Here is a 24,298-nt window from a genome sequence, read left to right as displayed (position 1 = left end):
ACTCTGTTTACATGACTACTTCTTTCCTTTCACAGTGCAGGGCAGAAACATCAGACGCCCAACAGGAGGTGGAGCCAGAATTGTGGAGGAAAGGCACAGCCCTGGAGCACTCTGTTGACATGACTCCTTCTCTCCTTTCACAGTGCAGGGCAGAGACATCAGACGCACATAGGGGGTGGAGCCAGCAGTGTGGGGGGCAGGCACAGTCCTATTCAGGCCCCAGGTGCAACTCCTCCCTCCCATCTAGATGCAGATCTCTCTATTCACCACTGGGCTGACTCACCCTGTCTCCTGGAATCCCCCAGCCCTGTCACTCAAACTCCAGACGAGGAATACACAACCTAGCAGAGACAGGCTTGGATAGTTAGACAAGAAAATACCTACTTTCTAAAAGTGGTATTTTCAAACACAGAATGTTAAAACCAACTTCACTAAAAGATGTATTTTATCATTCTGAGTTCAGGCATACTAAACTTGAATTTCCAACATGTTCCCTGAGTCAGTTAGGATTATAAGATGTAATAATCTAACTGCCCATTCTGGCCTATGGAGAACAGGTAGCCTAGCAATAGTGAAAAACGAAAATGGCTGTAATTCCCTATTAGGACATGCCACACAAATCATGGCATGTCCTACCTTATACTTACAATGCACCCTGCCCTTGGGCCTACCATAGGGATGTCTGAAATAAAGAAAAGGGAAGCTTTAAGGACTACAAAGTGGGAGAACAGGTAGCCTAGCAATAGTGAAAAACGAAAATGGCTGTAATTCCCTATTAGGACATGCCACACAAATCAGGGCATGTCCTACCTTATACTTACAATGCACCCTGCCCTTGGGCCTACCATAGGGATGTCTGATATAAAGAAAAGGGAAGCTTTAAGGACTACAAAGTGGGTGAACATGCCCAGTCAACATGGCAGTACCAGACTGCACACAGGCTCTGCAATGTCAGGCCTTAGACACACTTTTACAGGCTGCTTCTGTGGGTGGCACGAGCAGTGCTGCAAGTTCACTAGCAGCATTTGGTTTACAAGCCCTGGGCACACTCAGTGCAATGTACTAGGGTCTGACCAGTAAGCCAAATCAGCCAATCACGGAATCACTTATTCATACGTTAATTTGCAATAGGGAGAGCATATGCACTTTAGTACTGATCAGCAGTGGTAAAGTGCCCAGAGCCAAAAACCAAATAAAACAGGTCAGACAAAATACAGGAGGAAGGCAAAAAGTTCAGGGATGACCCTGCAAAAAGGGTCAAGTCCAACAGCAGCGTTGTGAGATCCCAAATCAAAGGTGCATCATGCAGCGACAGTTCCAAGGAGCTGCAGGCTGTAATGTGAGGTTTTTCGTCGGAGATGCATCGCGCAGCAGTGATTTAGATGGAGCCATTGATGAGGCTTGCGCTGCAATGTCTTGCATCTTTGTTGAGGATACAGTCGATGAAGGCTTGCGATTAGGGGTGGCCCGAGTGTTTCATTCCACCCACTGAATTGGTGAATTTGGCAACCTGCATTACTCTTTTAATGCAGAGTTCCATCCCAATTCCGCCAATCATCACATTGTGGAATATTTCCTACAAGGGTTAAAAAACACAAGTGAGATTTGGCATCACATAGTGCCATTTTACGATGCAGGCAGTCACGGGTGGTGAGAGGGCTGCTTCTTGAGTAAATTTGCTGCCACACGAGTGTATTTTCTGCACGAGTGGCAGCAAATCAACTCAAATGGCCATGGGCTCGTGCACACTGCACGGTGCCCTTCGCGTTGATTTTTCAGCGCTGTTCGCACTACAGGAGCTAAATTGCAGCACGAGCAGCGTGACATGCAGAGTCTCAGCTCATTAACGGAACACAGTGAAATCTTGTTTTTAAGCTACTCCACGGAATTCCACAGTGTGAAACTACGCAAGTTCTGCCCACCACTACTTGCAATGTGAAGTCGGGAAAGCATCATACAACAACAGTTCCAAGGAGTTGTGAGCTACAATGCTAAGTCATGCATTGAGGATGCAACAATCACCGGTGGTACTGATGCCCAGTTGCGAGGTGAAAATAAGTGCTGCATCGGTTCTGCCCAAGAGACCATTGCTGGTTTGACAGAGCACCTTCAGGCCCACTTCCAAGTTTCCAGGACAACGGGTGACACAACTTGAGGAGCAAGACTCACAGGATATAAGAAAGCTATACCCACCAGATGAGCCCATACCAAGGGTGAAACCAGTCATGTGTTGCTTGTGTTCTGGTTTAGAGAGGACCTGGCTGGGCAGTTCGGGCTGGACTGTTCAGTTTGGAGCAGAGGCAAGACTGATTTGCATAAAGCTGTGTCCAAATTTAGGTGACATGGTGTGCAAAAGAACAATTGATTGGGATGCTGCCCGGGTAATTACCAGTGGCTGAGATAAATTCGAGAATTCCAACCATAATTTACTGTATACTTTAATATGTTGTCCTAAGTAGGACGGGTATGCCCAGACGTGGGTCCTGTGCATACTCTGTCACTTTAACCAAGCTTAACCTGCCTGTGGAGCCAATCACAAGGGTGAAACTGGTCCTGGGTTGCTTGTTTACGGGTTCCATGTGGACCCAGCTTGGCAGTTCAGGTGGGACTGTTCCCAATGGAGCAGGGTCAAGACTGATTTGCGTATAGCTGTGTCCAAACTGAAGGACATGGTGTGCAAATGAACGATGGATTGAGTTGCGGCCCGAGTAATTACCAGTGGCTGAGTTTAATTCAAGCATTCCATCCATCACTTATTGTATACTTTAATGTCACCCTTTTTGAAACAAACATAGTTCAGTGGAAGATGGAGAGACACTTACCAGTTTTCCTTTTCTCCTAATGGGTTGCAGTTTCTTTTTGGGTTTTTAGAAATATACTGGATGTGACTTACCAGCCAGTGCCGAGCGGACACGCCGTGAGGGGAAGGGCTCCTCCAGTGCATTGCCCATTTCCTTCTGTCACCTGAGCTCCGCCGAGGGCCGTGAGGGAAACGGCTCCTGCTGCCTGTTGCTGCCTGCTGCAACCATTACCCGTGGGCTCCGCCGACCACCGTGAGGGCAACGGCTTGGTGAGATGACCACTCCACGCTGCCCCAGCTTTCGGCGCAGGAGTGAGGTCAGCGGTGCACCCGGAGGCGCCTTAAGGATAGGGAGTGCTAGAAGCTCCTGGGAGACCTACCAGCAGTGCCGAGCGGACACGCTGTGAGGGGAACGGCTCCTCCAGTGCATTGCCCATTTCCTTCTGTCACCTGAGCTCCGTCGAGCGCCGTGAGGAAAACGGCTCCTGCTGCCTGCTGCTGCCTGCTGCAACCATTACCCGTGGGCTCCGCCGAGTGCCGTGAGGGCAACGGCTGGGTGAGACTACCACTCCCAGCTGCCCCAGCTTTCGGCGCGGGAGTGAGGGCAGCGGTGCGCCCGGAGGCACCATAAGGATAGGGAGCTCCTCCCGCCCCGCGGGACGCGCGCTGGATCGCGCCGGGAGAAGCCCGGGACAAGGGCGGGACCATCAGCGACCATCAGCGGCCAGAGGAGGCCAGGCCGGGCCACCCACCTTGAGTCTGCAATAGAGGTACATGAGAACTCACATCTAATCCAAGAGACAGTACATTATTGTGTGTAGCCTATAAGTCCAAAAACTTATGATTTCAACGAACCCTAAACGGAATATAGTGTGACATTGGTAGAGGGCTTACACTCATACACGCGGTAGAGGCAAAGTTGAGTTCTTTTACTCTGTGTGGGAGAAATTAAACTAGCTGGGAGGGCTAAGCATCTACTCTTAGTTTTAGCCTTATAAAACCTCCCTCTAAAGTACAGGATATGGCCAACAAGACAAAAACACGCTCAGCTACGAGCAAAAACAACGTATCTCGTACTGAGAATCCCTTAGGTATGGCATTAAATGGGGTACCACAACCAACCGCAATTGATTTGATGCTGCAAAAAGTAAATAGGGAGATAGAACGTACCGAGAGAAGCCTGTCCACTCCAAACACACCCATACAATCTATCACTCTAGAAATTCTAGAAACATTGGTAAATGAATCGATAGAAGACCCAGCTGATACCATCCCTTGTGCCCAAGTGGCAAAAGAAACAGTTAGTAGAAAAACCAAACTAGGACCCAACAAGAAGGGCAATGTGAAAGGAAAGAAGCAAAGTAGAGCAGCAGGGAGAACTAAAAGTAAGGGGGAGGCAGTGTTTGAAGAACGTGAAGGAACGCGATTAGGACAACAATTACCACCAGGATGGCTGGAGGAAGTAATGGGCGACTTTCAAAAACGGATGGAAACCTTTATTGTGAACCAACTAAAGCCAATTATACGCAATCTAGACAAAGCAATAAATGAATTAGCAAAGCAGGGTAAATGCAAGGCTACACTGGATAGTAAACAAATGGTAAACCAGCCCACAGCAGGGATCAGGACAGGGGATCAGTTTGTGGGTAGAAATAACTGTGTGAGCAATGAGCAGTGTAGTATAGTACAAATACATGATACACCAGTGGTCGCTGCACAAGGAGAACGGGGAAACGGGAACAAAGGGGGGGAAAATGCCCAGGTTAAGATACCACAGAATACAAACCCCACACTCCCACAACCAGGAATAGCACAAAGTTATGGCTGCCAAGAGAAAGCTCAACCTAGACCTGAGCCTTTAGACATTCCAAATGACTATGTTCCACCGTGCATTAATTTACCACCTGATGCTTGCCCCTATGTGGTTGTCTTTACGGGGGTCCCAGCACTTAGGGCAGGGGAGAGAGAGTCGCATGCCGAGCTAAAAACTAAAATCGCAAAGTGGTTAAATATACACAGGCCCCTGAGGGGAGGAAAATGTGGGGAGATCTTACTTGTGAGAAGAACAAAATGGGTAGGTTGCAGGAGGAAGGATGTCCCAGGAGATTGTATTGTGGCAAACTTTAGGGACACTGACTTGGTGAAATACATATTCGGCGGCTTTAATAAAAATCAGACCAGCACAGTATGTCCTTCACCGCTAGGATATTTCTACCCAAGAAGACGTGCCCCAAATCCTCCGTGCCCTGCCCAAAATAGATCAGGACATGTAGAAGCAAGTAACAGTTGGTCAAGAGGGGAAGTGCAGAGAGCGTATGATCCTATGCAGTGGGAAAATAGATTCAGCCCACTATTATCCCTCGAAGAACTAGACTGACTACCTTATGCTCCCAAAGAAAGGGCGACTGAGCTGGAAGGAAACAAACACAAGGCTCAGAAGGGCCAGGAAAGTATCTCAGACACGACGCAAGTTCTACCCCCAATACACATAAATATACAGGACCAGGAAGTGACCCAGAGTAGAGAGGCAGACCCGGTCCCAACAATAACACAAGGCAAGGAGGACGGGAAAGCAGTAAGAGAAGGCTTGAGGGTATTATCCTGGAACATAGCTGGTTTGGCTAAGAAATTCGATAATGTTGACTGGAAAAACAATCTTTATGACTATCATATTATAGCCTTCCAGGAGACTTGGGCGGTAGATCCATCTCTCTACCAAATTGAGGGTTATAAATGTTTTTTTTGTACCAGCAACCGAATCAAGATCTGGAAGAGCAAAAGGGGGGCTAGCGCTATACGTAAATTTAGAGTTTGGAAGGTTCCTGGTCACAACCCTTATGGTCGTCGCGTTTAATTCAGGCGGCTGAATTCCAAGGACAGGGTCTAGGATTACGGATATTTAACATCTACAGTTCAGTTTTAGGGGAAGGAATCCAATCAGTAACCCAAGAATTATAGAGGAGGCTCAACCATGAGACTAAATTACAGAGAAGGGGTGGCGAACCTGTATTCTTGATAGTGGGGGACCTAAATTGCCACCTTTGTCCCAAATTGATCCCCGTAAATCCAGACTGGTCAGCCTGCCCGATGGAGAGTGGGCCACATTTTGAGCACACCACGGAGGGTAATACCCTGATGAAGATCCTGGGCAACTATGCAATGATCCATACAATTGATATGGTGACCCCGGGGAGGGACGGACGCCTGACTCCAACATTTAAGGGGAGAGGATGCCATTCCATTATCGACTATATGATGATTTCCTCTTTTGCTAAGGATAGGGTGAAGGAGGTTACTATAGATTGGAATCCTTTCAGCGATCACAACCCGCTGACCATTGAATTAGTGTACTGTGCCCTATCCCGAAAAAAACAACTGCCTACCGCTGCACTGTGTCCTACGGATCAGGGGAGGCGGCTCAGTTGGGCTAAAATCAACGCAGATGAGTTTTATAGAACCCTGGTAACAAAAGGTAAAACCCAGATTGAAAACTGTCTTGACCCCGCAGTAAATGGTGGGGAGTTGACCTCGGTCTTTGAGTCATTAACTAATATGGTAGGCGAACTTTTAAAAGTAACTGGGACTGTAAAAAAGGAAATACAGCCACGTTGGTTTGACTCTGAATGTGCAAAGGTGCTTAGGGCCCTAAAATCATGCCTTAAAACCACTCCCAGGGACAAGCAGAAAGTTGCAATATGTAGAAAATTATACAAGACTAAAGTAAAGCAGAGGAAGACCGCGCTCCAATCAGAATTATGGGCGGATCTGAGAGAAGCTGGGGAACAGAGGGACTTTAATGAATTCTGGAGAATTATAAATAGGCCCTGCTTCCAAGAGAGAAACTCCCTGGAAATTAGTAATAACATCCTCCCGGAGCAGTGGGTGACACACTTCAAAAGTCTATACAATCACAATGCTGATGCTATGCCTGCAGGGGACTGGGTTGGTTGTCGATCAGGCGAGGTGGATTTTTCACTCCAAGAAATTACCCAAGCGATTAGAGGGCTCACACGCAATAAAGCGCCAGGGCCTGATGGTACGCCACCTGACCTCTATCTGAGTAATACTGATCTCTGGGCCCCCATTATGACCAGGGTTTTAAATGCAGCTGTTAGAACGGGTTTACCGCGATCTTGGTCTACGGCACTGATTGTCCCTATCTTCAAAAAGGGGAGTAGGGACAACCCTCAGTGCTACAGGCCAATATCATTGCTAGATGTTTCAGCCAAACTACTGGAAAGGGCAGTTTTGGGTTGTCTGATGTCATGGGCAGATGAGCAAAACATCATAGCAGATACCCAATACGGCTTTAGGCCAAGTAAATCAACGAGCGACCAATGCCTTAATCTCTATTTACTAACAACAAAATACACAAGGGTCAGTAAAGGCACGCTCTTTATGGGGTTTATGGACCTGGCGGCAGCCTTTGACAATGTAAATAGGAGCAAACTCTGGGAGCTGATGAGTGGGCTGGGAGTTGAGCCAGGACTCAAGAACATATTGAGGGAACTTCATTGGAACACCACTGCCAAGGTCCGCTATAGCGCGGGGGGGAGCACTGATCCCCTCCCGTGTTCTGGCGGAGTGAGGCAGGGGTGTATTCTTGCACCATTTTTGTTTACCCTTGATATCAATGATTTAGAGAGAAGTTTGGTTGCCGTAAATGTGGATTGCCCCAAAGCAGGAAAACGTCATATACCAGTTTTGTTGTATGCAGACGACGCCGTCCTGCTTGCCAAGACGGCTCCGAGCCTACAACAACTCGTAGACGGGTTTGTGGACTTCATGGAAAAATTAGATTTGTCGGTGAATCTAAGTAAATCCTATATTATGATAGCCGGCAAGAAGCCCAGTAGGACATTTGCATTCAAAATAGGGTCCCACAAACTAGAAACTGTAAGTTCATTCTCTTATCTAGGATTGCTGTTTGACAAGGATACAAAGTTCGACCCTTTAATTGATGAAAGATGTAGAAAGCTGGTATCGGCAAACGGAGTGATTTACAACTTTGCCCGTAGATTGGGGCAGTGGTCTCCAGAGCAAGTGATGAATTTGTATGTAGCTGTTAGTACCGCAAAAGCTTTATATGGAGCGGAGGTCTGGGGCTTCAGGGATGCTAAGCACCCACAACTGGAGGAGGATAAATTCTTGAGAAGAATTCTGAAAGTACCACAGGGCACCCCAGCAGGAATAACACACACAGAACTGGGGATACCTTACATCACTGATCTGGTAAAGATAAGGCCGGTAATGACATGGCTCAGGCTATGGGTAAATCCTGTAGCAGAATTAAGCAGGCAAATAATCAGCGATTGCCTGCTTAAAGTCAATCACCTCCATATTCCGTGGTTAAGGTACATTAAAGAGACCCTGGAAGCCATTAACCACCCATCACTTTTTAGCGACCCGACTTTCATTACCCCTACATGCAAACATCAAATTAAAAGAGAAATTTTAGATAAATTTGAAGCAGAAAGATTAAGCTCCGATTTATTAAAGAAATCAGTGGTGGCACATTGCCAAGTAAGAAATGGGGCGGGTATGGAACCTTATTTATTTTTAATGTATAATCATCAGGATAGATTTTTAATGTGTCATTTTAGGCTTAACCTGTTACATCATATTTTAGCTTACTCCTCAGGTTTTACAGTGACAGTTGAGCAGAAGGGTGCCTGCGGCTGCGACAATAGGTCTTCGCAGGACACCCTTCATTTTGTACTTCTATGTTCCTTTTACCAAATGCCCCGTCAGAGATTTCTGGTTGATATTCTAAAGGAGGCTAAAATCCGCCAAGCCAAGACTGCCCTGAACTTTTTACAAATGGCTGCTGATACCCGTACTTTGTGCTCAATTATAAATTTTTTGAGAGTAACAGTAGGACTTAGGAAAACCTGTGATTGAATAATGATAATTCTGAAATATTCTTTTTAACACATTTAACAACCCCCCTGTGCAATATGTTTTTAAATCTTATGGTTCAGTCTCACAATGAATGTATATTTTTTGTATAATGCATCATTTGTAATATGTACTTTTTATGATGAACTTTTCATCGAAATAAAGATTTTACTGAACTGAACTGACTTAAAAAATTCAGGGGACATACCACGATTAAAGATACCTTCAGCTTTTCAGATCCAATAGTTAAAGATGAATAGTTTCTTTCCAAGAGCACATCCAAGTTGTCCCTTCGCTCTTGTTCCTGTAATTAGTGAAGTGAATTTGTAGGAGTGGAAGGAACAGGGCAGCTGACAATGACACAGCTAGTGTCCAAAATGTACATCATTTAGGGAACTGAAAATGAACTGTTCCAATCCTTCACATTGATTCTATGGTGTAAAGATTGACAGAAGAGACTTTCCATCACAGGATGCATTTGTAATCTGTTTGAAAAGAAAATGGTGGCTGTGTTGAAAAATATCAGACATAGAAATTAACTTGGCTTTTCAGGCTGGTACACATGTCGCGTGCACACTACCACCCTGAATAAAGGCTTACAACTCTTCGGGCCAATTCAAACAGGCCTTTTGGGCCAGATGCATAAAAAAAATAGTTTGCGATTCCCTAATTGTGAATCTTTGCGATTCGCAATTAGGGTATCGCAAAACGGCATTCATGAAAGTGTGCAGTATACTTTCTGTGATTCCTACCAAGTAAATGACCTACCTCATAAATATTAATGAGGTAGGTCACAATGTGAAACCCCATAGGGATTGCAAAAATCACAGGGATTGGAGCATCAGTTTAACTTCTTTTACATGTAATCATAACAGCATTTAGGCTAAAGCATTAACAGAAGGCACATCGGTGAGGGCAAGGCAGCGTAAAACAACAAACTACTGTTGCACAATGAAAGATTCACAAAGGTACTTTGCATTCACAAAGCCTCCATAGCTAATTTTGTAAATGGAATGCACCAATTTGCAATGCCAATCTGAATTGTAACTCACAGATTGCAAGTGCTTGTGAGTTGCAAAGGTAAGAGATGGCCGAGGGGCATTTATCCTCCTTGCAACTTGCAATGGAAGATACAACTGTTTTTTGAAAGCTGGAGAGAGTGGTTACCCAATACCAAAGGATAAAATTATCCATCTACAAAGTGTGTTATCTCAAGTTCTGGGAGTTTGTGTCCTGGGTGTGTCTGTTCTAGACATTAGGAGAAGTAGATATTGTTCCTAAAGCCACGTGCTATTTTGAGGCAATATGACATCTGTCCCTTTCTGAGCTTATGTTTGCATATTTCAATTTGAGTGCTGAGAAGCAAGTCTGCAGTCCCAGGAAAGCCTTTATGCTAAAAGGCACAATGCCAATTTCCTTCACTTTAATATTAATTAGGTGGAGGATTTTGTCCCACTGAACACAGTCCCTTGTCACAACAACAAAAAATAATTATCCTGCACTACACAAAGGTTGAGCGTTGAGCTATAAGCAGTCCCCTAAAAAAGATGTGGGCCAAAATCTTTGCAAATGGGCTCTCTTAGCAAGATTTCATTCTTAGTCCAGAGATTGTTTTGTGAGCAATACGAGGAAGCCATAAAAAATAGAGGGAGAGAGATAGGCCTCTGTGAGCAATACATTTGTCTGGCAGCCACTGATGTACCATAAGTTGGAGCAGGACTAGCTTAATGAGTGACCATAGCCCTCTTTACTGTATTGGCATGTGGTGTGTGCTGTCTATCTTAGTGCTGAAAGATGCACCAGTAGGCCATTTCCTGACAATGTTTCCTTCTTTCCTGCATCCTGCCAGTCCTTTTTCCAATAATAGCATTTTAGTTTGGGTATGTTAACTCTAGTTAGTTTATGTTGCATTTTCTTGGCCTTCTTTAAGATAATTGAATCAGTTAAATTTATTTCAAACAAATACACTGAGAGTAGGACTTTGGTCAGCCCTTTCATCAATTGATGGCTTTGGGTCAGCCAAAAGGAGCGTTCTTGTGTTCTAGATGTACTTTTGTGCATCCTTTAGAGTGTTACGATCGTAATACATTATTTTACGGGTACAGCAGAAGCAAGTAGGGAATATTTGGTGCATGCAGTAGATCTCTTCTTAAGAAGCCTTCCGAGTATCTATGTAAATGCACTATAACGTTGGTCAGGTGTTTTTTTACTAATTAAATAATGGCTCTGTGTTTAAAATACAAGTGATGGTAGTGAAAAATAACACTAGAGTTACTTTAGTACATGTATATTTATGTATCAGGAACCATTCTTTTACAAGGATATTGAAGCCCTTTGGCAAGGAAAATGTCTGAAAATCTCTGTTTTTATTTTTAGTAGGGTATTGCATTTATTCTGGTCTTCTTTTATCACTTTCCTAGATTGTTTTAGGCTTCTTTAGGAGAGAGTTACCTTTGTTTTGGGCTTCTTTAGGTAGCAAATATGCATATTTTGGGTTTGCATTTCTGAATATTTGTGCTCTGCTTTGTAGCAGGGGCGGATTGTGGGCTTTGCTTGTTTTGGGCTTGGATTCTTTGAGAGTTACTTTTATTTTGAGTTTTCTGTCAGCCCTGTTTGGGTTTGTTTATGGCTTGTTTCTATTGTTCACTTCAGTTTACTATTAGTTTATTAGTTAATAAAAACAGTAAACGTGCACAATCCAAGCAATCGTAAAATCATACTTTCATCTACAACTTAAAACAACAGTTAATCAATTTAGGATCAATAAATAACGCCTGTACCAAACTGGCTAAATGCAGGGAAATCATACAAAAAGTGCATTGTGCGAGCAGTAGGGAACATAAATCATGCTAGGTGCATGGACATTGTGCAAAAACGCGCCTTGTGCAAACGATCAGAGGCAGGAAACGTACATAGGCATGTTCAGATAGCCTACAACCCAACCGGGCTTTCTATAAAGTGTAATTGTGCCAAACTGCGTTATGCAAGCATCAACGAACATACTGTGCACAGATGCATAAACAATAATTAATTTCCTGTTTACCAGAATGTGGGGTGCATGAATTTGGTTCTCAAACTCTGCCAGAGTGACAAGAGGTTCAAATAGAAGAAGAGGAAGGTCTTATACAATCAAACAAGGGACGAATAGCATACATTAATTGTGAGCAGAAGTTCCCATGAGTCTGTAAAGTATTATAACACAGGGGCGGCTGGTGAAATTTTCAAGTGGTGGGGCGCAAACTGATTTGCGAGTGCGGTCCCTAGGCCACTCAGACTGGCGGCGACCCCTCCCCCCATACACAACACTCAAAGAAATGTATTCACACACGCATACACACAAACACATCAATTCGCAACACTCTCCACCAAACATTCATGCATATACGCACCCTTGCACCAAACACTTTAAAATAAAAGAAAGGGCGTGGCCAAGATGGCGGGCTGAGAGGTCGCACTTGCCGAGAGCTCCCGGGCCCCTGAAACCCTGCACCGCTCGAAATCGCTGATTCCCCCCCGGATCATGCGGTGACTGAGCCTGGAGACCCCGGTGGCGGTGCGGAGCGATCGTTGTGCCTTGTTTGCCCCTTCGGAGGTGTGATTCAGACCGAAATAGCCTGGGGTGGAGCCCGCTGGGCGGCCTGTGTGTGAGCCGGGAGCCGCGAGACCTCCGGGCCTGGGATCCGGACGGTGTGCCCTGCCGCCAGTGAATGGCCCGCTGAAGCACCTGTGCCGCGGTGTCGGAGTTGGAGCCGAAGGGTACTTCGCGAGCGGAGCGGAGCCGACCGAAGGTGGTCGATGAGAGCGGAGCTGCACGGAGGAGGGAGACGGAGGCGGAGCCGGCATCGAGTTGCCACGCAGGCCCGAGGCTTGAGGGTGCTCGCCCCGTGAGGCCGCCACGGTCCGACATCGGTTGTGGTGGAAGGGTGTTGTGCCCCCAGAGCAGATATTCCCCCTGGATTGCCGGCCCCGGCGGCCCCTGCCCTGCGAGTTTGTCCTCCGGCTGTGTTTCTTGCCACTGGACTTGAGACGAGGGTAGGCCTCACTCCTTGGGCGTTGGCCTATTGATAGTAACGGGCGGCCATTTTGTGGACTCCGGCCCGGCTGCTCGGCCCTGCTCGGGATCTCTGTGTGGCGGTGTTCCCTGTCCGGTGTGTAGCTGCTCTGGCCCGGCTGATCTCTTTTGCCGAGCATCGCCCACCGACGCCCCCTGTGCAGCCAAGATGTCGAATGCTAGGGGACAACGACGGGGTGATCGGACTTTGCCGGACATGTTGGGGCGCGGTGCCCTGCGTAGCGGAGGGAATCAACCCACTACGACCTCTCCGGCCCCGACCAGGGGCGCTGAAGGCGGAGAACCCCCAGTGACACGTTCATTCCTCGAGTCGCTCTTCAGCACCTTGCGGGAGGACTTTCAAGCGTTGAAGCAAGAGGTGGCCGGGGAGGTCCGCGAGGTACGGAGAGAGGTGGACTCCCTGGGGGAGCGGGTCAACACCGTGGAGGAGGCTGGTCACTCCAGAGACGAGGAGATCACCCATCTGCAGCAGGAGGTCCTGCGGCTACGGGAACAACAGATTGAGCTGCAGGCCCACGCCGAGGACCTCGAAAATCGATCCAGGCGGAATAACATCAGGGTCCGTGGCGTTCCGTCCGGTGAGGAGGGTGAGGACGTGACGGCATACTTGGAGGGCCTCTTCCGTGCAATTTTAGGGGAGTCGGAAGACTTTCAGGTCCGCATCGACAGGGCGCACCGAGTGGGTCGCCCCCGCAGAGCCACAGCACCCCCCCGGACATCCTGGCCTTCTTGCCGGACTGCCCCCTGAAGGAGCGGATCCTCCGCGAGGCGCGGAGACAGCAGCCTTTCCGATTCCGAGACCACCCGGTGGCCCTGTATCAGGACTTATCTACGGTCACGCTGCAGAAGAGAAAATCCTTCAAGATCGCCACGGACTTCCTCCGGGAGCAGGGGACGCAGTACTCTTGGGGACACCCTTTCCGCCTGATTTTTAGGTGGAACGGGATACTACACCAGCTCCGGTCCCTCCAGGACGTATGCGCGGTGTTGGGCCTCACTGCATCTGATACGGACACCCCGGCGGCCCGCCGCAGGCGAAGCACTCGAGACGGCTGGCAGCAGGCAGGGGGAAGGCGCTCCCCAACGCCGGAGCGACTGGGATCACCTACGATTCGAGCGGACATGGCGGCCGCCATCCAAGAGGCCTCCAGAGTGGCGGCAACTGGCGAAGTGGCCTTGACGGCCTGAAGTTACTCCGGGGGGAGTCTGCACTAGCCTTTCTTATTGCAGGTGCGGGGGTTCTGGGGGTGGGTGGGGCAGGATGGCGAGTGCAGGAGGTGGTGGCTGGACGTCCACAAGACTGACTTTCCACGGCCTTGTCCGACACGGACCGGACTGGGACAATGTCTTCTTTGCAAAGTTTGAGAAGCGGGGAGTGGGAACGGGAACGGCAGGGGGGAGTTTTGAGTTTGGGGGCTAGTGGGGGGGTTGGTGGTGGGGAGCGGTACGGATTTGAGCGTTGGGGGTTCCAAGGGGTGGGGGGGGGGTTTTCTAGTTGTGGGGAGTTGGGGTCTAGGGACTGTACTGTGCCATAGTGATGTCCGTAGTTGCTTCGCGTTGAGGTTCGTGAGATGGCCTCTACGTTTGTTTGCTGGGCTTTGCCTATCTGTGTGTGCTCCACTGATTCCCCTACTTGATGGCTCTTAAAGTGGTCACTCTGAATGTGAAAGGGTTGAATAATCCGGTTAAACGGCGGGCGGTATTGTCTCTGTTGGAGAACTCCCAGGCCGATGTTTGCCTGCTGCAAGAGACCCATCTGCTGGCTAAGGACTGTTCCAGAATGCGTACCCCCAAATTCCCTACGCAGCTTTTTTCCTCTAGCGCCTCTAAAACGGCAGGGGTGGCGCTCATGTTCTCCAAGGGGTTCAGGGGGGAGATCTTACACAAAGTGGCGGAGCAGAAGGGGAGGCTCTTGGCGTATAGGATCAGGGTGGGGGGTTTAGTGCTGACTGCCTGCTCTATCTATGGCCCCAATGACCACCAGGATCAATTTTTGCACAGGGCACTGGAAGATGTAGCGTCCACCTCTGATAGGCACATAGTGCTGGGGGGAGATTTGAATCTGGTTTTCGACGCGACTATGGACAGGTCTGTGCAGCGGCGCCACCAGTTGGGTGAGCTCTCGGGCTCAATTCGCACCCGACTTGAGGAGCTGGACTTGCATGACATGTGGCGCCACCTCCACCCCACTACCCGCGCGTACTCCTATTATGCGCGACTGGACCATCTACTTGTGTCGGGTCCGATGCTCGCTTTAGCCTCGAACGTGGATATGGGGGTCCTCTCTCTTTCCGACCACGCGCCGGTGGAGGGCACTTTCAATTTGCCCCCGGTGGCTCGGCCGAGAGGGGTCTGGCGGCTTCGGGACACGCTATTACACAGACGGTCGACAGTGGACCAGATCCGAGCGGCCATTTTGGACTTCCAACGCGTGAATGATAATGACGATACCTCTCGCGCGACGCAGTGGGCAGCCCTGAAGGCTGTGCTCCGGGGCGAATTCATAGCTATCTCCTCGGCGGAGAACAAGGAACGCCAGCTCAAGAGGGATGAGCTTACCCGGCAGGTGCGGGAGCTGGAGCAGGTTCATCATAGAACGGGGGCCCCCAGAGTCTGGAGACAGCTGAAAGCTGCCAGGAAACTCTTGGCTGCCCTGGACACGGACTGGGCGGAGTACGCGATGCTTCATCTGAAGCACAAGTATTACACTGGTGGCGATCAATGCGGGCGGCTCTTGGCCAACAAGCTTAGGGTGCAGCACCAACAGCACCGCGTGAAGGAGCTGGCTGACCCGACCGGAGGTTCTGTCACGGCAGATGAGCAAATAGCGGACGTCTTCCGTAGATTCTATGCAGACCTCTACACTGGTGAGGCCCCCTCCGCCCAAGCGGAGGCGGAATATCTAGAGTCGGTACCGCTCCCGTCGTTAACGCCGGAGCAGGCTCAGTATCTGGAACCGGAAATCCGTATCGAGGAGGTGGTCACGGCGATATCCCGGCTCAAACCGGGCAAGGCCCCGGGACCGGATGGCTTTATCCCTCTGTTTTATAAGACCTTCTGTCGGGAGCTGGCGCCTTTGCTGACCCGCCTTTTCAACACCTTCGCGGAGCCGGGTGCCATTCCCCCCGAATTTCTTCAGGCCACGGTCTCAGTGATCCCGAAACCGGGCAAGGACAGGACCGCCTGTGGCTCCTACCGTCCTATCTCGTTGCTGAACACGGACTTGAAAGTGTTCACCAGTATATTAGCAGCACGCCTGGCACTTCATCTCCCGGGCATGGTTGACTCGGATCAAGCGGGCTTTGTGCCTGGCAGGCAAACAGTGGACAACACAAAGAGGGTGACTCATATTCTTGAGAAGGCCTTCAGGATCCCCGGGGAGAGGATGCTCCTCTCCATAGACGCGGAGAAGGCTTTCGACAGGGTGCACTGGCCCTACCTAGAGCAGGTTTTGGGCAAGTTCGGGATAGGTGAGAAGTTTTGTCATCTGATTTTTAACTGCTACCGGTCCCCGTCCGCGGTGGTCCGAGTGAACGGAGGCAGCTCCCGGCCTTTTGCCATAGAACAGGGTACGCGACAGGGGTGCCCACTGTCTCCTTTGCTCTTTGCCCTTTACATGGAGCCGTTTGCTCAAAGGGTTCGGCAGAACCCCGACATCGTTGGGGTCAAGATGGGCGAATTTCATCATGCGATTAGCCTGTACGCAGATGACGTCATTCTGACGCTCGATGACCCGCGGAGGTCACTGCCGGCTTGCATTGCAGAACTGGACCTCTTTGCCGAGGTGGCGGGTTTTAAAGTGAACCTTGGGAAATCAGCCGCCCTCGACATTTCGCTCGCTAGTGCCACCAGAGCGGAACTACAGAGACTTTATCCTCTGAGCTGGTCCAAGGACCGGATTCCGTATTTAGGGATCCTGTTGGCGCCCCCTCTACCGGCGATGGTCACGGCCAATTATGCGGCTTTGAGCACGAAAATCAGAGAGGAACTGGGTCGGTGGGATAAGGGCACGTTATCGTTGCTAGGCAGGGTGGCCGCAGTGAAGATGACCCTCCTACCTCAGATGCTATACCTGTTTAGGGCGTTGCCGCTCCAGCCCCCCACAGGGTGGCTCGCGGAGACCCAAGCGGCCATTGCACGGTTCGTGTGGCAGGGCCGTAGACCGCGGATCAAGAGGAGCATCGCGACGCTGGCGCCCGAATCTGGGGGGCTGGGGATACCGGACTTACGGAAATATTTCCAGGCCGCCCAACTCCGCTATCTGGTGGAGTGGAGCCGGTGGGAGTCAGACAAACACTGGCTTTTCCAGGATCAGGCGGTGGCGGGCAGGACGTTACAGGAGGTCCCATTCTTGAAGCGGGCTCATCGACCCCCTAACCTTTACGCATCTTTCGTTACGCGTGTCCCGCTTCGGGCGTGGGACTCAGTGGCTGTTGGGAATGAGCTTACTACTTTTCCCTCCCCCTTTACGCCGCTCATTGGCAATCCGGACTTCGGTCCAGGCACGGAGCGCGGTGCTTACGATCGCTGGCGGGCGGCCCGCTGCTGCACTTTGTATCATCTATATGGCCCCGAGGGGGTCGTCCCCTTCCAGGACTTGCAGCGGGACTACGGCCTCCCGGAGGCGGAGCGTATGAGATATATGCAGGCGCGCCACTGGGCCTTGCAACCCCAAGTGCGCGACACGGCGGATAGGGAGATCACGGTGTACGAGCGTTGGTTAATCACCCGCACATCGGACGCTAAACTGATCTCAGATCTGTATAAAATGTTGCAGCCCCCCCCCTTTCATATTCACAATCCTGGTCGGGAGCGATGGGAACGGGAGCTCGGATGAGTGTTGAGTCACACGGAATGGGACCACATCTCTTACCGCTCACGCCACTCGGCCTATCACACGGGGCTCGCGGAGACCTTCACCAAAATCTCGACCTACTGGTACCGCACTCCGGAGAAGTTACATGAGATGGACAGGGCAATACCAGGGACATGCTGGCGCAACTGTGGCAATAATGGCACGCTTACACACATACTGTGGGAATGCCCCCTTTTGGCTTCTTACTGGGAGGAGGTCCTGGGTGAGGTGGACAAATGTTTTGAGATAGAGCTGCCGAGGTTCCCCGCCTATGTTTTACTGGGTTTACCGAATGGGTTGATGTATCCCCTCAGGTCTAGGAGGGGCAGACAGATTGCGATTGCTCTGGGATATGCGGTGCAAAACATTCTCATACACTGGCGCTCCACTACACTCCCCACTGTTGTCGGCTGGCTGCATAGGCTGTGGCATGTCCTTGGCATGGAAAAGATGTCCTTAGTGGCCCTGGGGGATACTGAGGCTTTTGAGGAACTGTGGGCGCCCTTCCATAGTCTGTTGTGTTCTGAGTTTCGGGAGATCACCTGTCCTAGATATCTTCGGTTGTTACGGCTGACGCCGCCACCAGATCCGCCTGTCTGATTGGTCGGGCGGGCATTGCATAGCGGGGATTACTGGAGGGTCGCCATGAGGGGAGAGCAGAAGATTATGGCACAGTACAAGGGGTGGGTTGGGGTGTGGTAGTTCAGGGGGTTTTTGACGGTTAGGTAGGTTTTTGGAGCGGGGATGATTCCCACCCTTCCCCTTTCCCCCCCCCTTTTTTTTCCTTTTCCCCCCCTCTTTCCTTTTTCTTCCTCTCCCCTCCCCCAATTCCTCTTTCCGTCCCCCCCTCCCCCCGTTGTTTGTTTGTGGCCACAGGCGTACGAGCTGTGTTCCTGAATCGAATGGTGCCTACTAATGAGATGTAATTGCTTTGCTGTATCAACTGTATTGTACGCATTGAATGTGCTGCTCCTGTGGTTTATCTTTTTCTTGCCCTGTTGTTTCCTATCTTACCCTGCTTCAATAAAATACTTTAAACCTAAAATAAAAGAAAAACACACACTCTTACCTTGCTGCCGGTCCCGATCCACGCCACCTCTGGGCTCTGCTCCCCACACGTCACAGGCTCACAGCGCCCCTGGCCAATCCTGGAGACAGGGGCACAGGCACCTTCGCGCCCGCAGCACGCCCATTAGGGCTCCTAATAAGCATACGCAACGTCGCAAAACACAAGTGCGCATGCGTGGGCACGGGTAAAAATTCACCCTCCGTCCCCACGCATGCGCACTTGTGTTGCCGCCTGTACAATCATGTCAATCAATCAACATGACGCCAGAACGCCCACCCCTTCAGACTCTGAAGGGGCAGGGCGGTTTGACGTCATGTTGATTCATTGACATGATTGACGCTGAGGGAGCTGCGGGCGGCTTCGGGCAGGGGGAGCTTCGCCCCCACGCCCTAATGGACGAACCGCGCCTGTTATAACATAGTCCAAACATAGTTAATTGAAACTGACCTAAGCTAGACAGACAGAAATACACGGGACAGGGGACAGTATTCCTCGTACCCTTCCCCTAGCAGCTCGCTCAATTGACTAATTCACAACAAAACTGGGATAACGTCAATAATTCTCTTTTTCCCTCCTAGCAGGCCATAGTATAATAGGGGCCTTCCAATGCCCTCATTTAAGCCACAGAAAATACCACTATTTAGAGTCCTTTAATCAGATTATTAAAAAATTGCTATAAATTCACCAGTCGAATGTTCAGCATTAGGGTTTGTGGGTTTAGGGCTGCTATGGCCACCAACCTGCAGGGTCTTACTCCCAGGGCCAAAAACTCTTTATGCAACAGAGTCCTCCGGTGTACTGGTAAATTAGGACATAAACAAAGTATGTGCATGAACGTTTCATTTGCCTGGTGGCACATACAGCATTATAAACCATCCAATAGTCCCCTCTTCTGCCACTTAGGTGTAAAGTTCAAAGTTGGAAAGAGACCAAATGGCATTTTTATAACTTCCCTCTTGATGGTTGATGGTCAACGATGGGCCAGCCACCCATGCAATAGTTTTTTTACCAGTGTTATTTTATCCTCCAGGTAGCTTTTGGACCGGATGCATTCATTCAGAATTTTCTTGAAGTTATATTCACAGGTGTTCACTTACCATAAATCTGAAAGACCAAGAATCTCTATGGTGTTCTGTAGATACTTGGCAAAATTACATTTCTTCCTTTGTAGATTAATTTCCACCAAGGTAAGAGGTGCTAATGAATCTTCAGGGGAGCTCCATAATCGATGACAGCATCTTAAAAAAGTTTATTGTCTGGCTAGAGACTGTTTTACCAAAGAAAATTCAAGTCTGACTTGGGCAGGAGAAGCAGACTTCGGTAGCTGAACCACCCGTTTATACATTCGTGATATGAGCTTCTCCAAGATGTTGGCATCTTTGCCCAGCATTATCTCGCCTCCGTGGGATATGGTGGGAATCAGTTTTGATTTTATCAACTTAATCAGTGCCCTTAAATTATGTCCCCACAGGCTTTTCCTTAAATCAGAGAAAGCAAACTTTAGCACATCCATATTTGCTATAATGGCCTTTTTTGTGCAGCAAAGGAAGTCCTCAAGTCCACTTTAAACCCTAGGTATGTTTAGGTTGCTCTTTCATCGATTGTGGACCCATTGAGGTACAATTTCCCCTATTTGGAGATTTGGAGATTAAGGGTACTTTTAAGATTGCTGCCCAGTTGATTGTTGGCCGAGTACTCAGCAAGCCTTTTCATCGGTCTTTGTAGGCCTACTCGGGTGTTGCTAAACAGGAGCAGATCATATGCATGTAGGATTTTACACAACTGTTGGCCACAAAGTCTTGGTGCATGCAACGCCACTTCAGCAAGGAATGGTAGAAGATATGAAATAAACAAGTAGAACTGAATTGGTGCTACTAAACATCCCTGCTTCAGTCCTTGGGAAGTGCTGACTTCTCTGGACAGGCGATGCCCCAACCCCTACCTTGATCCTCATCCAGGTTTTTGTATATAGAAACCGAATTGGCCTCTAAAGCTTAACGTTGTTAATTTTTTAAAAGCTTATCGTTGGGGACGTGGTCAAAGGCAGGCTTAAACTCCACAAAACACAGAACAGCGGCATGCGGGTATCACTCACCCTTTTCATAATGAGGCCCACTGCCATCAGATTAGAAATAGTCCCTTGCTTTTTGGTAAACTCTTTTTGATTCATCAGCAGCCTTCTAGTCTTTGTTGCCCACTTCAAGAGATCTTGCAGGAATAGAGTTGAAAAGTATTTGGGGATGCGCTGCCCCACCTTTGAAAATGTGATGTATAATGGACCCTCTCCAAATTTTGGGATTACTTCCAGACAACAGTATTTGGTTAAACATCAAGGTCAGAAAACCTGCCCAGATCATGGTGTTTTCTTGCAGGAGGGCTGGCGGTATTCCAATGGGGCCTGGTGCACAATTGGTGCATGAGTTCTCAATAACGTTTGCAGTGACACAATTGAATATTCTAAGATATATGAATTGTCATTGCCATTGTTTTTAAATAAATGCAGTATCGTATGGGACTGAAGAAGCATCAATACATCCCTGTAGGGGGGACTTGTCAAGCTCATTGATTAACTTTCAAAAATTCATATGATCGTTTTGTTTCAAGGAGTGGAGTGGAGTGGAGTGGAGAAGCTTGGACCATTTCAGATCATCTTTCTTATGCAACCAAACCTTTCTTGTAAACCTCCTACAGTCAGATTGGAGGCACTTTAACATTGCCGGATCCTGCAATGAGTGCAGCAGCTGTCGGAGAGTTCTGTTGATCCAAGATCTAATAAGGGGAATCGGATTTTGACAGTTAATGATCCTATTATGTATGATGCTTGTACTGTTGTTTGAGCTATTGGCAGGGTATCTTGTCGCTAAACACTCTGAAAGACATTCCCATGCCTTTATTGGGTTCTGCTTGCTAACTGATACTGCTTTTAATATTCCCACTGCCTCACTTGCCAAGTCTTGAATGTTTTCGAGACTCAATTCGAGGCGTTTTAGATTTTCAGTACGAGCATCTACCTGCACTATCAGGGCACAGAACAGGATGGTTCTATGGGCACTGAACCAGATATTTTGTGGGTGATGATGAGGCTCAGGACTCTGATTAATTTTAAAATCAATTGCCCTGTTATCCAAGCTAGCACTCACCATGGTGTAATCAAGGTAGGAGGTCATCTTATCGGAAGACTAAATGGCCCTGGGAGACGGCCATTTATCATTATCAGTCTGGCTTATTCACAGGCCCTCAGAAGTTTTATCCCAAGGTTATCTTGTCTTCTACATAGGGGATAACTAAATGCAATCATGGCCATTGGTACTTCATCGCCTTCCCCATTTGTATTTTAGAACAGATTCAGATTAAAGTCACCAGAGATTACCACATTTGCCATCCGTGGATCTCCTTTCCACTCCAGAAGCAGGTTGAACAGACCTGTTTCTATTGGAGATTCAGCTCATTCTTTTAAATTTCGGTTTCAGACACATGAAACCTTGGCTGTGAGAACCCTACAGGCAGGGAAGGCGAGTACTCCGATGGCCCCTTGTGTCATTAGTGACTTCACTTCTCTTTTACCTCTCTCCTGCCGTCGTTCTGCTTTTGCAACGTGCCTACCAGTTTCTCTCAGCCCTCCCTTACTTTTTCCTCCCTCTTCCTACCTGGACCCTATATTGCTGCCCACAGGTACAAAGACTCACCAAATATTGTGAAGCGTATGTACCCTTTTCCACACGTCTAGTCAACTTCATGTGAACAGAGAATGTTTTAGTCAAGTTGTGTATGTAGCTCCTTAATCAAGGATATATTTGTAGGCAGCCACATGCAGCCCGATTCATGAAGCTAAATAGCACTCGCAAAGGGCCAGATTCTGAGAATCTGGCCCTTTGCGAGTGCGATTTTTGCATTTGGGATTCATCATCCCTAATGTAAAAATCGCTATTTGCGATATCGCATATTTGCGAGGAATTGGATTTAAGGAATCTCTATTAGAGATTCCTTAAATGCAATTCATGAACCAATTTTAAATTGCGAATTCGCAATATTTGGTCGCTATTTACCACGAAGTGTGGAAAATAAGAAAAATTGATGTACATAAGCGACGTTCATTTCCCTTTTCCCACTCCTCTCCCTGCAAGCACCATGAATACCGTAAAATATTGACCGCATCACTCTGCCAGTAAAGGCCCGTACCCATATGTACATGACAGCCATTCTAGGCACCCTGGCCTTCTGCCTGCTCATTAGAACCACCGGTTTCCCTTCTGCACGTATTTGAACCCCCCCCCCTCACATGCATAGACCATGAAACCCTCTCCCTCTGCGCGACCCTGCCCTGAAAGGCAACCCTCCTGCTTGACCCACGCAAACCCCCCATTTCCTCTTGAAGAAGCATCCTTCGCCTCGGCTGACATAGCCCTCCCCAGCTGCATCTGACTGCCCCCGCTCTCTCATGTACGGGTCATAAGACCTCTCCCTCTCTGCGACTCTGTCCCTGTGCACACCCCGGCTCCCCCCCCCTCCTCTCTTTCCTCACACGGGCAAGTCATAAACCTTCTTCTTCTGCAAGATCCTGTCCTTGGGAGTCACGGCCGCGCCTGACCAGCACCTCCTTTCCTTTCATGAATAACCCCTCTGTTAGTAAACCCGCCCTCCGCGATTGACTGTCCACACATGTCTGAGGTCATCGCCTAAGCCAGGAGATACTGTTTACTGCTTATTGTATGGAATCACTCCTCTTCAAAGGACCCACTATTGATCCTGACCACCCCACCCCCTGGGCTATGATCAGGCGCACACATCCTAAAAGTTGGCGGAACACTCAGCCGCGTGATTACCCTCCCCTCTTATCAGCAGGTCAAGGGTCCCTATTGTGAACATATGTGGGGTAGGATTGACACGAGGATCATGGGGATGTCTTTTCCGTGTTTCACAATGTCGCAATTGTAATGCTAAGTGCTTTGTAAGGTATAAAAGACGATGTTTCAGCTCACTTGTTAGAGCACCTCCCGAAAGACACTGTGTTTCGTGTCCGAAATGACAGGCTCTCCTCATGAGTAATAAATCCTGTTCTTGTGACTCCTGCTTCCAGCGCCCGTCTCTTTATTTTGGTAACTATTCAGAATGGGAACTAAGAGGCAACTTGCGCCAGCCATCCGGGCATCGATACTAGTATGGGCTCCCATTCAACAATTGGCGTCCCAACGCGGGGTCCATCAGTGACATGAGGTCCAGTAAGAGAGATCCAGACGATGAGGTGAATATCTAAATGATCGGAGTATACCTGCCTTGAGAGGGCCCTCGTCCGGCTGCCGATTGAATGAACTTCACCGATTCTGAACGGACCTCTCTCGAGTGACCTACTGTCCTGACTGGAATCCCACAGGAATGCTGCATAGAGTAAGAGAACGATCGGGCGCTGGAAGGGGAAGACGAAGAACTATCCGCATGGTCCGGTCCGGGTAAGATTAAGTAGGGTGTTTTTACGCCTGATTGGTAGGGTGGTTCTATCCACCTGATTGATTGATTGATTGTATTGGAATCGGTATTTGAATACTGATATTGTTGTTATTGGTTCATTTAGCTTTGGATGCTACTTGAAATATTGGTTCTCTTCTT

This window comes from Lissotriton vulgaris, chromosome 6 (genome assembly GCF_964263255.1).
Source record: "Lissotriton vulgaris chromosome 6, aLisVul1.2, whole genome shotgun sequence".
NCBI classification, from domain to species: Eukaryota; Metazoa; Chordata; class Amphibia; order Caudata; family Salamandridae; genus Lissotriton; species Lissotriton vulgaris.
Note: the sequence above shows the minus strand (reverse complement) of the source record.